This window comes from Archocentrus centrarchus, unplaced genomic scaffold (genome assembly GCF_007364275.1).
Source record: "Archocentrus centrarchus isolate MPI-CPG fArcCen1 unplaced genomic scaffold, fArcCen1 scaffold_123_ctg1, whole genome shotgun sequence".
In the NCBI taxonomy this organism is placed as follows: domain Eukaryota; kingdom Metazoa; phylum Chordata; class Actinopteri; order Cichliformes; family Cichlidae; genus Archocentrus; species Archocentrus centrarchus.
Genome location: NW_022060169.1, coordinates 37,713 through 50,801, shown reverse-complemented (window position 1 = coordinate 50,801; position 13,089 = coordinate 37,713). Strand labels below are relative to the sequence as shown.

At 38.6% G+C, this 13,089-nt stretch overlaps 1 pseudogene; it reads right to left on the bottom strand.

Moving 5' to 3' along the window:
* The window catches only part of LOC115775416 (high affinity immunoglobulin gamma Fc receptor I-like), a 52,390-nt pseudogene extending 39,301 nt beyond the window's left edge, over positions 1-13,089 (bottom strand).

Here is a 13,089-nt window from a genome sequence, read left to right as displayed (position 1 = left end):
AGAGCAGGAGAATAATGAGGAGAGAGACTCCACAAACCAGTCCAACAATCAGCCACACAGGAGCTGAAGAGCTGTCAGCTGCTGACACAGTTAGTGTAACACACAATTATTAATAAACTGTAATTATATTGGATATTTTCCTTCTCAGTCATCAAAATCATTTCCAAATATTCATCAAATGCTTTGATCCTGCTCACCTTTAACTAACATCCAGCTCTGTGGTGACTCTCTTCCTGAGTATCCACACTTGTAGAAACCTTCATCAGACTTTGACACTGCAGAGATCTTCAGCTCCTCTCGGGTATCATTTTGAATAAGTTTGTCATTGTGGTAGAAAAACACATTGGAAAGTATTTTTTGTGTCCTCAAACTGCAGCTCAGACTAACAGAAGCTCCTTCAGTCACAGGATGAACAGGACTCACCAGGATAGGAGCATCAGGATCATCTGTGACACAATCAAACACAATTGTTTCAGTCAGATCAGCTGGTGCAGACTTTTAGAAAAAGCTGACACACAATAATAAGAACAGATTGAACAAATGATTTTCACCATGAAGATCTAAAATCTGATCTTGTATATTTAAAAACGTCTGTATGTGTCCTATTGTTATGTAATAATTTCTATAGTACTTGTTTTGAATTGTGACATGAAATCTTCTCCTCTTAAGGTCTGGGTTATTGTTGCTGCAACAGGAATGAAGCACAACAAATGCTCCATTCATTCAGTCACAGTAGTGCTATACAGCCTCCTCAGTAAATGTGCTGCACAGTTCAGATCACAAAAAACTTCCCTAAACCAAACTCTCAGCATAATAAGGAAAAATCTGTGACTGAGTTCTCTTTGGAAAATGTGATGGTGGAAGTTTCACTGGGACTATGATGACGATGATGATGATGATGATGATGATGATGATGATGATGATGATGATGACGATGATGATGATGATGATGTAATGCAGGCACATTTAAAATTTTGGCTCCTGCAAACTAAGAAGTTACCGAAACTAAAATTATTTAAAGGATTCCCTAAACGAATCAAGTTTGCTGAGATCTGAGCTGCATAGAACAAAAAGACAGATAAAGTACAGAGTGCAGATACACAGTAGAATAAATACAAAAATACACACTACAATATATACAGAAGAGTTGCCATTTCAATTCCTGTATGTATGTGTGTATCAGAGTCTGCCTTGTGTGTGTGTGTGTGTGTGTGTGTGTGTGTGTGTGTGTGTGTGTGTGTGTGTGTGTGTGTGTGTGTGTCTGTGTCTGTGTGTGTGTGTGTTTTGCTCCCTCTCAAAGAAAACTGTCTCACAACATCACACACTAGCTTGGTTCTACATTTATGTTCAATTGTGAGTCCTCAGTTTCCCACAGACACTAAAAACATGTTTTCCCTCCTCTGATACACACGCCTTCATTTTATACTCATGGCCACCTTTTACTGTCACAGAGGGGTTGATACTTTCTGTGGATGAATGAAACTGCTGTGAAGAGCCACAAACACACTTTGCACAGTGATGTTGGAGCTCACACAGTACAATCATAACCATTCTGTAAGGATTCACTGATACTCTGTCAAAATAATACTTCCTCCTCCTTCACTTCATAGACTCATCACACTTTGATTTGTATCTGAACTTGTTCTTTAGGCACAGTTTCAGCTACATTTACAACAGACAGGGATTTTTAGCTTCTGCAACACACCAAGACAAATAATAGACTCTGAAGTCAAAGTCTTTATTCTTTATTATCACAGCTCTGGGAAATATTTAACACCCAGCCAAGCAGATGAATTCATAACAATTAATGAAAAATGGCGAAATTGTGCCCTCTGCTGGCTGCCAGCTCTAAACACAACCCAGTGATTCCAGTCCACATCTTATCAGAACTGTTAGCTGAAGGGGGAGTTTGAGTCAGCCCCACAGTAGCCCGACCCCCCCTCTCTCCTCCGCGGGCTTCCTCCGTCCCTGCCCCTCCCCACCCTGGTGCTCCTATGCTATATGCGCTTACTGCAGCGGTTTTTAACCTCATACGGTGCCCCCTACTGGGCAGAATATGAGATGCTTTTTTTCCTCACCTGTCCTATCGTATTTTGCTTTGTTTCCCTCTTTTGTAACAGCAGCGCCTCTCGGTGATGGCAGCAAGGCCGCAGACACTTATCTCCCTGTGTTTGTCTGGTTGTTTGTCTTTTCTTGGATGGGTGTTCTGTTAACTATAATTTCCCCATTGTGGGATCAATAAAGTATCATTCATTCATTCATTCATTATATTTGAGTAGAGTGTTCTCTGTGAGAAATGTGATCTGACCAGTTGCATGAAGAAAAAATTCATTCACGTGTGATTTTGTGGGTAGAGAGAGTGACAGATTCTCTAATAATTTCAATGTTACAGAAACATTTACAGCGTGTTCATGCAAGACCTTAAACAATGACCTGAAGTCTCTGTGAGACTAAATACTCGTAATAAATAACTTCACATGTTCTTTAACACATCGGGGAGCAAACAAAGTGAACACAGAAGGACTAAATGAGAACATCATAAATCAACAATCAGGAAAAAATAAAAGTACAGTGTTCTCCATTTGCAGCCACTTCAGAGGGAATTTTCAAACACAGGAAAATCACCTGCATTCCCACTAGTACTGCACACACACAGGAGTTTAAAGATGCCATCATTAAAATTACTTTGCATATTAGATATTCAAAGTCATTTTAATGATGATTTCACTGGCAGCCTATAACAGAGCTCAAAACATGTCAGCCGTCTCTCTCTTGTTGCTAAGAACATCTCGTGAACCCACAATGACCCACAATTCAGTGCTGATTAATTTTCTTAAGAATTATCTCCTGCGACTTGTGACTCATTTTGCCAGATCGGGTCACATATGTGATCATCCTAACAGATCAGGTTAGTGATCCAGCAGAGGGCGCTGCTGAGGAGACAAACACAATCAGATACAGTGAATTCCAACAATCCTGCATGTGAGGATCTCACATGCTTAGTGTATTGTTTTGTGTACTCTGTGGATCATAAAGTATCCTTTGTGTTACCTCTAGGAGTTGTAATTATCAGACTCTAAACATAAAGATGTGACAAATCCAAGTTAAGACCAAGATGATCTGAACATGTCGAGACACAATGAAGCCCCAGAACATGTGAAGTTCCCCTTTGCAGTGATTCTACTAGTTTGTGAAAGTGTTTTGGTGTGAGGGAAACCACAATGTAAGAATGAAGATCACTGCTGATTCTAATGTCAGACAGACTGAGCCACCATGAATGGAGGAGAGCAGACACAGAGCCTCAGAAACAGCTTCACTGCTTTGTGACAAAATATTTTCCATCAGTTTGTCTTTGAATTATAGTAGTTTAGACTACAGGCCGTCTAACATGTCACTAACTTACAGGAGTTGAAGCTGAAGGCACTCTGGCAGCATCCAGCACAACCAGTGTGACACTGAGCTGTTATATGAAGGACTCTGCTGGCTGAGAGTTTCAGAGGTTCAGAAACAGCTCATCTTAAGAGACATCAGTAACAGGTGATCAATCACAAGGCCTGATCACATGGATTGTTCTACTATTAGAGTTTATTCTTGCTTTAAAAATCTGCAGCTGGCAGATCTGACCATGTTCATGTTTGATCACATGCTGCCAGCACTGCAGTGGGACACACCTGCCACAGTGGCTGAGAAAAAGAGGGTTAAGATCCTGTTGGATTTCAAGCTCCAGACTGACAAGCAGCTGCTGACTAACCAGCCACACACAGTGGTGACTGACAAGGAGCACAAGACAGCAGCTGTGACAGATGTGACGTTCCTGGATAACAGGAACATCAGAAAGAAGTAAACCAGCAGCTTGATGAAGTATTGATGAAGTATTAATGAAGTAGGATTTTTACTTCAAAAAACAAACGTTTTTTTGGGCTTGTTTTTTTGTTTTTGAACGTGAAGTTGCTTATTTGGGATTGACTTTCTTTCCGAGTGAAACTCCTTGAACTCCATACTAAAGCAATTATGGGGTGGTAGTTTGTCCCTTCCAAGCCCCCGTTTCCTGTTTATCCCTCCCGCCCAAGTTGACCGGGTGCACAACCAACCAAACACTCATAACATCCCAGAGTGAGGAGGCAGCATAATGAGTTCCTGTAAGTGGGGAAATATAGAAAAAATCTAATAAAGAGTGGGAGAAAAAGAGCGAACTAAAGAATGGATCTGAGCTCGGATGGGAGTCTGGCGTGAAAAGTGGATATGCATTATGCAATGCATAGGAGCGCTTCACAAGAGGTATATGTGTCCGCAAACACCTCAGAAAGTAGCTGCAGTCCTGATGGGAGACGTATGAAAGGCACTCTGCAGATTTTGCAAGTGTGAATTATGTGCTCACCATGCTGATTTAATTCAACATGCTAATACTGAGAAGCACACACAAAAAAACTGTGCACCCTTCTCTTCTATGAGGCTAAGAAACATGGCTTTCACTGCTCCAAAACACACAGACAAAACAATAAAATGAGCTATACTGCTATAGAGCTATACTGTTTAAAAGCGGCCTCAGTTTTACACGATGTGGTGGGTTGCCAGTTGGGCTTTTTTTGGCTTGTTTCTATTGCAAGATCTGGCAACACTGGTGACAAATTAAATCTGTATTACATGAAAGTACAGGCCGGACCTCCCTGAGAAAACTGGGAAAACACAGTAAAAAGGCGTGATGAGCATAACGTCAGAGCAGCTGTTACTTCCCATCATGTTGATAATTTTAGTTCATTTTAGAACATTGTGAGCTGTTTAACAATGAGTGCCTTTAAATGAACGCTCTCTTTCAGTGGATTCATGCACAACACTGAACAGCTGTGAATGTACTCACTCTGACACACAACAACAACACACTTTATTTATAGAACACTTTTTTTAACAAGATACAAAGTGCTTATTTGCAAAATCAAAGAAATAGTTAAAAACATAAAAACAGATCTACAGCACATTAAAGTGCATTAAAATTATGATCGACAGCAGGAGTGTCCAAACTTGTCTCATGGAGGATTGACAATGTGAAAGTGCCCGAGGGCCAACAGTCCCTGATGACGTTATTTTAAAGAATCAAAGATGCTTATAAATAGTGTTATTTAATACTTTCATTTCCATTCAGCAAACAAACATGAAGTAACTAAATGTAGAGCATAAAGCTCTGAATTTCCAACTGAAAATTAAAACATACAGAAACTGTAAAAAACTGCTGTGTAATCCTGATAACAGAGCAATAGGTAAGATAAGAGATAAAATAAAACTTTAATGATCCCTCGACGGGGAAATTTGTGCATTACAGCAGCTCAGTACAGAGGAAAAATGAAAGGATGAGTAAGAACAAATAACTAAACTAAAACTAAAATAGAATAGAATAAAATAAAATAAAATAGCAAAAAAACTATACACATATACATAAATATATATATATATCAATGTCAATACACACATTTACATATACACACATATACACACACATCAAAACACTATACACAGATATCAAAATATTATATACATTTGTAGCCGGTAAGGTACACAGCATACACGGTATGCATTATATGGGTGAGTGTAATAAATAACATGTATCTGGACTGTATGGATAAAGTGATGGCAGAGGAGGTAAAGTGTCCAAGTGACTCAAGACGTTATGATGCGTTATACAGTCTAACTGCTGTTGGGATGAATGACCTGCGAAAGCGCTCCTTCCTGCAGCGAGGATGTTTACTGACACTACTGTGAAGGACACACAGGTACACAGCGCAGGTCTGACTCCAGAGCAGTGGTAGATGTGTGTAAAATGTCACGTAGGTGGAGTCACTCAGTCTGGATCTCAAGCAGTTCTTGTTTAAGTTCAGAACAGAGAAAATCTGCATTCACAAACATGTGGAGCCAAAAAAGATGAACATTTTCTATGCAAATGTTCATCTCTGGAAACTTGATCTTATCCAGCTGCTGGTGTTGTGCCAAAAAGTGATGTTTTTATGTTTTTGATGTATAATATCTCTGCTTAAATTGGTAATTAGACTGTAGTCAAGAGAATTTATGAAGGCCTTATGAATAAAATAAAGAAATGACCATTTTGCAAGTATCTTTATGACTGTGTTACTGTAGCTACATTATAATCAAGCTGCTCCTTTTTGTCCTCTTCAACTATCTTTATAGAACCGTGATTTTATATTTGTTGTAACTTCTGCTGCCCCCTTGACCAGATCTCTATGAAAAAAATGAAATTTTTCCTGATAAATAAAAAATATATAAAAGCTGCTTTGCCAAAATGTAATTGCAGCTTCTACCTGTGACAGGATTTGTTCTCACTCAGAATGAATTGATATCATTCATGATGACGATGATGATACTTTATTGATCCAACAATAGGGAAATTACAGAATGACAGATATGTTTGACCGATTGGAGCCAAAAAGTCATATACACCAGTTTAAATACATCGTTTTTGTTTTTATTGGCACTTTCCAAAAATCACTTTTGGAATTACATGCTGAGTTGAATTCATTGCTTGGGCCAGTGGGCCAAAAATAACATGTATGGACAAGATGCATGGGCCATAAAAAAATCTGAGCATAGGCCATGTTTGGCCCAGTGAGCCATAGTTTGGACATCCTCTGATTAAAGGAAGATAAACGAGTGAAACACACTGAGGGATTCTTTCTGAAGGAAATATAAACTCAGGCTATCAGGATCATTGCTTTGAATGAAAAATCTGCTCCTTTTCACTCAAAGTGACGTCAAGTTTTTAAGTTCCTTTAAAGAGAAAAAGAGAAAAACAGCTAAAGAGCTGCTGTTAAGATTTTAGAGCTGTGGCTGAATTTGGATTCACATTATAGTAGTCAGAGCTCTCCTCTGGGTCACCACGTTGTCCTGTTGAGGTGATCAAATGAAAGCATTTAAAAACAAACACCCTCTGTTTGCATTTATTATCAGTCAGAATAATTAACAATGTAGATTTTACATTTCAAATCTCAGAGTTTGTGCACTCACTCGTCTTGTTAATGACTTTGAGCTGAATCACAGATATAATATATAAAATAATCATCTTATTGACTTTAATGTTAAACACAGTTATTGTATAATCATCCAGCTTCCACAAACTCTGTATTAATGAAAGTGTGTACTTTACCATTTTCAGTGTTTTCAGAGCGTCTGATTGTCTCATAGACACAACGATCACCTACAGGTCAGAGAAAATCAGTCACCTCATGTCTGTGATACTAATTTAAACACAGTTTCAAACAAGTATTCTTGTTTCCTTCAACAGAGTTCAAACTGCAGCAGATGTAATAATTACAGTCTGGATGCAAAGAGCATCAGAATATTTTAAAGTAGATGAAAAACTAACCATGAAGAAGAGAGGAGTACACTTGCTGCTGATGTTCATCCTGATTCACCGTCTGCTCATTAGCAGGACCTTTATTAAAATGTAAAGAAGACATTTGCTTTCACACGATTGTGTGTTTTATTCTGCTGTAACTCATTTCCACTTCAGGACCTTATGATCCATCTGTGAGTTTAATGAAGTCCCACCTTTGGACCGTCTGCAGCAACACAACAAGAGCAGGAGGAAATAATGATGAATCCAAAAGTTAGTCGAACAATCAGCCACACAGGAGCTGAAGAGCTGTCAGCTGCTGACACAGTTACTGTAACAACAATTATTAATAAACTGTAATTATATTGGATATTTTCCTTCTCAGTCATCAAAATCATTTCCAAATATTCATCAAATCTTTGATCCTGCTCACCTTTAACTAACATCCAGCTCTGTGGTGACTCTCTTCCTGAGTATCCACACTTGTAGAAACCTTCATCAGACTTTGACACTGCAGAGATCTTCAGCTCCTCTCGGGTATCATTTTGAATAAGTTTGTCATTGTGGTAGAAAAACACATTGGAAAGTATTTTTTGTGTCCTCAAACTGCAGCTCAGACTAACAGAAGCTCCTTCAGTCACAGGATGAACAGGACTCACCAGGATAGGAGCATCAGGATCATCTGTGACACAATCAAACACAATTGTTTCAGTCAGATCAGCTGGTGCAGACTTTTAGAAAAAGCTAACACACAATAATAAGAACAGATTGAACAAATGCTTTTCATAATGAAGATCTAATATCTGATCTTGTATATTTAAAAACCTCTGTATGTGTCCTATTATTATGAAATAATTTCTATAGTACTTGTTTTGAATTGTGACATGAAACCTTCTCCTCTTAAGGTCTGGGTTATTGTTGATGCAACAGGAATGAAGCACAACAAATGCTCCATTCATTGAGTCACAGTAGTGCTATACAGCCTCCTCAGTAAATGTGCTGCACAGTTCAGATCACAAGAAACTTCCCTAAACCAAAAACTCAGCATAATAAGGAAAAATCTGTGACTGAGTTCTCTTTGGAAAATGTGATGGTGAAAGTTTTCACTGGGACTATGATGATGATGATGATGATGATGACGATGATGATGATGATGATGATGATGATGATGATGATGATGATGTAATGCAGGTACATTTAAAATTTTGGCTCCTGCAAACTAAGAAGTTACCCAAACTAAAATTATTTAAAGGATTCCCTAAACGAATCAAGTTTGCTGAGATCTGAGCTGCATAGAAACAAAAAGTGTAAGACAGATAAAGTACAGAGTGCAGATACACAGTAGAATAAATACAAAAATACACACTACAATATATACAGAAAAGTTGCCATTTCAATTCCTGTATGTATGTGTGTATCAGAGTCTGCCGTAAGTGTGTGTGTGTGTGTGTGTGTGTGTGTGTGTGTGTGTGTGTGTGTGTGTGTGTGTGTGTGTGTGTGTGTGTGTGTGTGTGTGTGTGTGTGTGTCTATCACTTCAGGTTGGAGTTCAGGAGCCTGATATCTTGTGGAATGAAGCTGTTGCACAGTCTGATTGTATTTGTGTGGTAGCTGCTTGAGCTACTTTGTGGTTTACTGAAAAAATATATATAAAATATGCATTTGCTAATCTTTGGTAACTCTGTTTAAGAAAAAAATGACTAAAATGATAACAAAAACTAAGAATATTATGCTGTTTTGTGAGATGCATAAAATTGTCATAAACGCTCATCTTTACTTGTTTTGCTTCATAGAATTACTCCACATCATATCCAAATCATTAAAATACAAGAAGAAAATGTATAATAACATACCCTGTAGAGTGATGTTGACTGCACTGCTGAACTCTCCTGATCCAGACTCACACCAGTACACTGCAGTATCTGACTGTGATGTGTTGATCTTACATGTGGATCCAGTCATTGTCCTACAGTCAGAGTTCAGTCGGCCGTTCTCAGTGAACTTCTTCACTCTCCACTCAGCAGAGTTTCCCTCACAGGTCAGTGAGACAGAGTCAGAGGTGAAGTGTTGCACTCTGTCAGGACTCACTGTGAGAGACGCTGCTGAATGAACATCTGGAAACATGCAGGGAGGAGACAAAGCTCACAGATGTTTCCATTTCTGAAGATCAGTGTTAACATTTCAGCGGGTTTCAGTGTTTTTATGTTAAAATAAGACTGAACAGTTGCAACCCTGTTATTATATTTCATTTAGAATAAACTACTTTCAGCTGCTCTTTTGCCACAAGGGGGCGCCACAGGCTCCACATGTTTGATTTGGTAGTTTTATGCAGGATGTTCTTCCTGACACAACCCCAAAGAGGATTTGTGTTTCTGGCTGGAGTCAAACCAGCAACCTTTCATTTGCTAACCACTACAGCACTGGAGGGATCTTTAAGTTTATTTTATATACAACTAATTAATAAACAAATTAGGAGAAATCCTTAATGGGAAACCAAATACTTTATAACCTGCCATCTGTAGTTGCTGCTCTCGAGCTGTTGGTTCATCTTTTTCAATAACCTGCCTGCTGACATCTTTGAGTTTTTAGTTTCATGTTTTGACTGTTTTATCTTCACTGACTCTAAGCTGAGACTCTTAGACCTGCATAAGTAAAGATAATTAATACAAACAGCAACATGAAGAAAGAGATTTACTGCAACAGAAAACATTTGAAATCTGACATCATGTTTGTTTTAGTTATCAGTGCAGTGTGTCTCAGTATGAATACAAATGATGACATAACATCAGCTTATTGAAAGGATAGAAACAAACTGACCTGCAGACCAGACAAACTTTGGTCCACTGTGATCAGTGTGATACTCTGGGTCTCCTCTTCCAGCTCTACACACATATCCTGCTGTGTGTGTCTGTCCATCAATGATGTAGGAGTCCTGTGCAGTCCCACTGCCATCAGGTAGCAGCTCATAACTGTAGGATTTCTCTGATAGATCAGGAACAGCTTTATACCAGTAGAAGCTCCATCCTGCAGACGGATGTTCAACCTCACAGTTCAGAGTTACTGAGGCTCCGGGACTCAGCCATGATGGAGACACAGTGAGGACAGGACGGGGTTCTAGTGGGAAAACAGTTTTCGTAGAAAGTTCCTGCCTGATGTTGTTTCCAAACTTCAACTTATCAAAATGTAGGACTGAAATGATCTAAACATCTAAAATCTCTCTAATCTCAACATGTACTAACAAAAACACATTTTTACAGCCTGTTTATATTCTCAGGTTAAAGGAGCTTTGACTCTACTTACTGTCAGAAACTGTCAGTGTGACTGAATCACTCCACTCTGTTGTTTTATGCTGTGAACTTTTCATTCGGCCCTTACAGCGGTAGTTTCCACTGTTGGATGATGAAGCAGATCTAATCCTGTATTCATTTTGATTTTCAGGTTTTGTGTATCTGTTTGTTTCCCATTCATAATCCCACTCAGTGTCTCCTCCATGGATCTCACATCTGACAGTGATCGTCTCTCCTCTGTATATCTCAGTCCAGTTTGGATGCAGAGTCACAACAGCTTTGTTTGAGACTGTTAATGTTCAAGAAAGAACAACAAGAACACATGAATGACAAAAGGTTTGATTTAAAACCAGATATCTGGCAGGTAAACACATTATATTTTTAAATCATAAATTAATTAACACTGTGTTAAATGTAAACTCACCGATTGTGTCAATTCTGACTGACTCGCTGTACTCTGTGTAGAAAACTGGGTCTCCTCTTCTTCCTCTGCATCTGTAGATTCCTCCTTGAGATACTCTGATAACTCTGTTTGGTGGATCATCTCTTCTGATTTGAACTTCAGTGGTTCTTTGGGTGCATCTGAACCATTCATATTTCCACTCAGCAGATCTCCCCACAGAGCAGGTCAGTGTCACACTGCCCCCTACTGGTATGATTGTTGTTCCTGCAGTCAGTGTGGCCCTGGGTTTATCTGCAGTTATGGAAGAGAAGGAAAAGATATACACACAGGATTTATTATAAAGCCAAAAAACATACAAAAGTTAAAAAGCAGGATTAACTATGAAGCCAAAAATCAGACAAAAAGTTAACATTTAAAGTATGTTTTAATGTTATGCAGCTTCCCATTTACAGCAAATCTAAACATTTCTTTACTTTTTGTTTGTTTTTTCTCTGCAGTTTGAGATCATTTAAATTTCTATCTCAACATGGTGACAGAACTACAGTAACTCAGGTTGTAGATCTGTAAATAAACCCAGTTTAACTGTTTGTCCATTCTCTGACCTGAAGAAGTCACACTGAATGTAAACTAATACAGTTCACTGAAGGACACACAATAGTGGGTTAAGAGGGCTCTGTCTGGATAACAGAAACATCAGTCACCTAAAATTTTATGAAACTTTGATGTTTCTTATTTTCCTTTTTTAATTTAATTTTATCCACAGTTGTTGTTTGACATTAAAACACACACATGTAGTAATGATGATCACAGAGTCTGTGAGTATTTTAGTGCTGTGTACACTGTGAGCAAAGTAACAGGTAAAATACAGACGTCCTGGTTAAAGTTTCAAGTTTCACAACATCAGAAAAACTTTCCATGACAACAATCATTAAATGTATTTTATCATTGAGGTGAGTATTTGAACAGAGATCATAAATTTATGCTATTGGTCACTGAGGACTTACCTGATACAGTTACAGAGACAGTGTTACTGCGCTTTGTATAACTGAGCTTCTTCCATGCGACCAGAGCACTGATATTCACCACTGTCACCTGTAGATGTTATTGGTAATCTGTAGTATTTGTATGTGTTGTAGGGGGCAAATTCTTGACCATCCTTGTTGAGTTTGTAATACCAGTCAGTGTCTGCTCCTTCATTCATGTCACACATGAAGGTAACAAACTCTCCAATGAAAAAACTGGACCAGTTGGGTTCAATAGTTAACACAGCATCTAGAATCCAACACAACCACAACATTAACAATCTAACACACTATTATGCACTATAGGAGGCAACATCTGTGTTTATACTGTATTTTCAAATATTAAATAATATTTAATGCAGCAGGCTGAGATGAATCTTTATTACTAAATAAAAAGAAAGAAATGAAAAAGTGAAAGTGTTCAGTCACCTTGAGCGTGTCCAGTGCAGAGGAGCGTACAGAGCACTACAATAAAGGCAGAAACTTCAGACATCATCAAACTAAAGACACACTCAAATATGGCAGAAATAAAACACTTGGGCTTTTAGCAGTGGCTGCTGTGATTGGCTGCATTTTAGATTAAGATGTAAAATGCATCAAATGATCACAGATGCAGAAACAAACCTTTCTTAGATAAACTAAAGCAGCTCCACTCTAATCTGAGTCAGTGCACTAAAATCTAATCCAGGCTACAAACAACCATGTTGATAACAAACATGAGAGTCCTCTGTTCAAATGAACTGAAATGCTCCAAATGACTGATACTCTGTTCTTCTCACTGAAACATGTTTATCAGTCAGTATGAATCAAACTATAGAAGTCAGTGATGTACTCACAGAATAGGCCCAGCTCACAGAGCAAAGTGGGTCCCATCCTCACATCCAGCAGCGACACGTCTGAAAACTTCTACAACTTCCTGTAAAGAGAAAGAGTGAAGCAGCAGCTACGAGAAGTAGAAGCAGAAAAAGAAGCTGCGTTTAATACAGACAAGATCAGAGTTTGTCTCAGACTTCTTCTTCTGGCTGCAGCCTCTCTGTGCT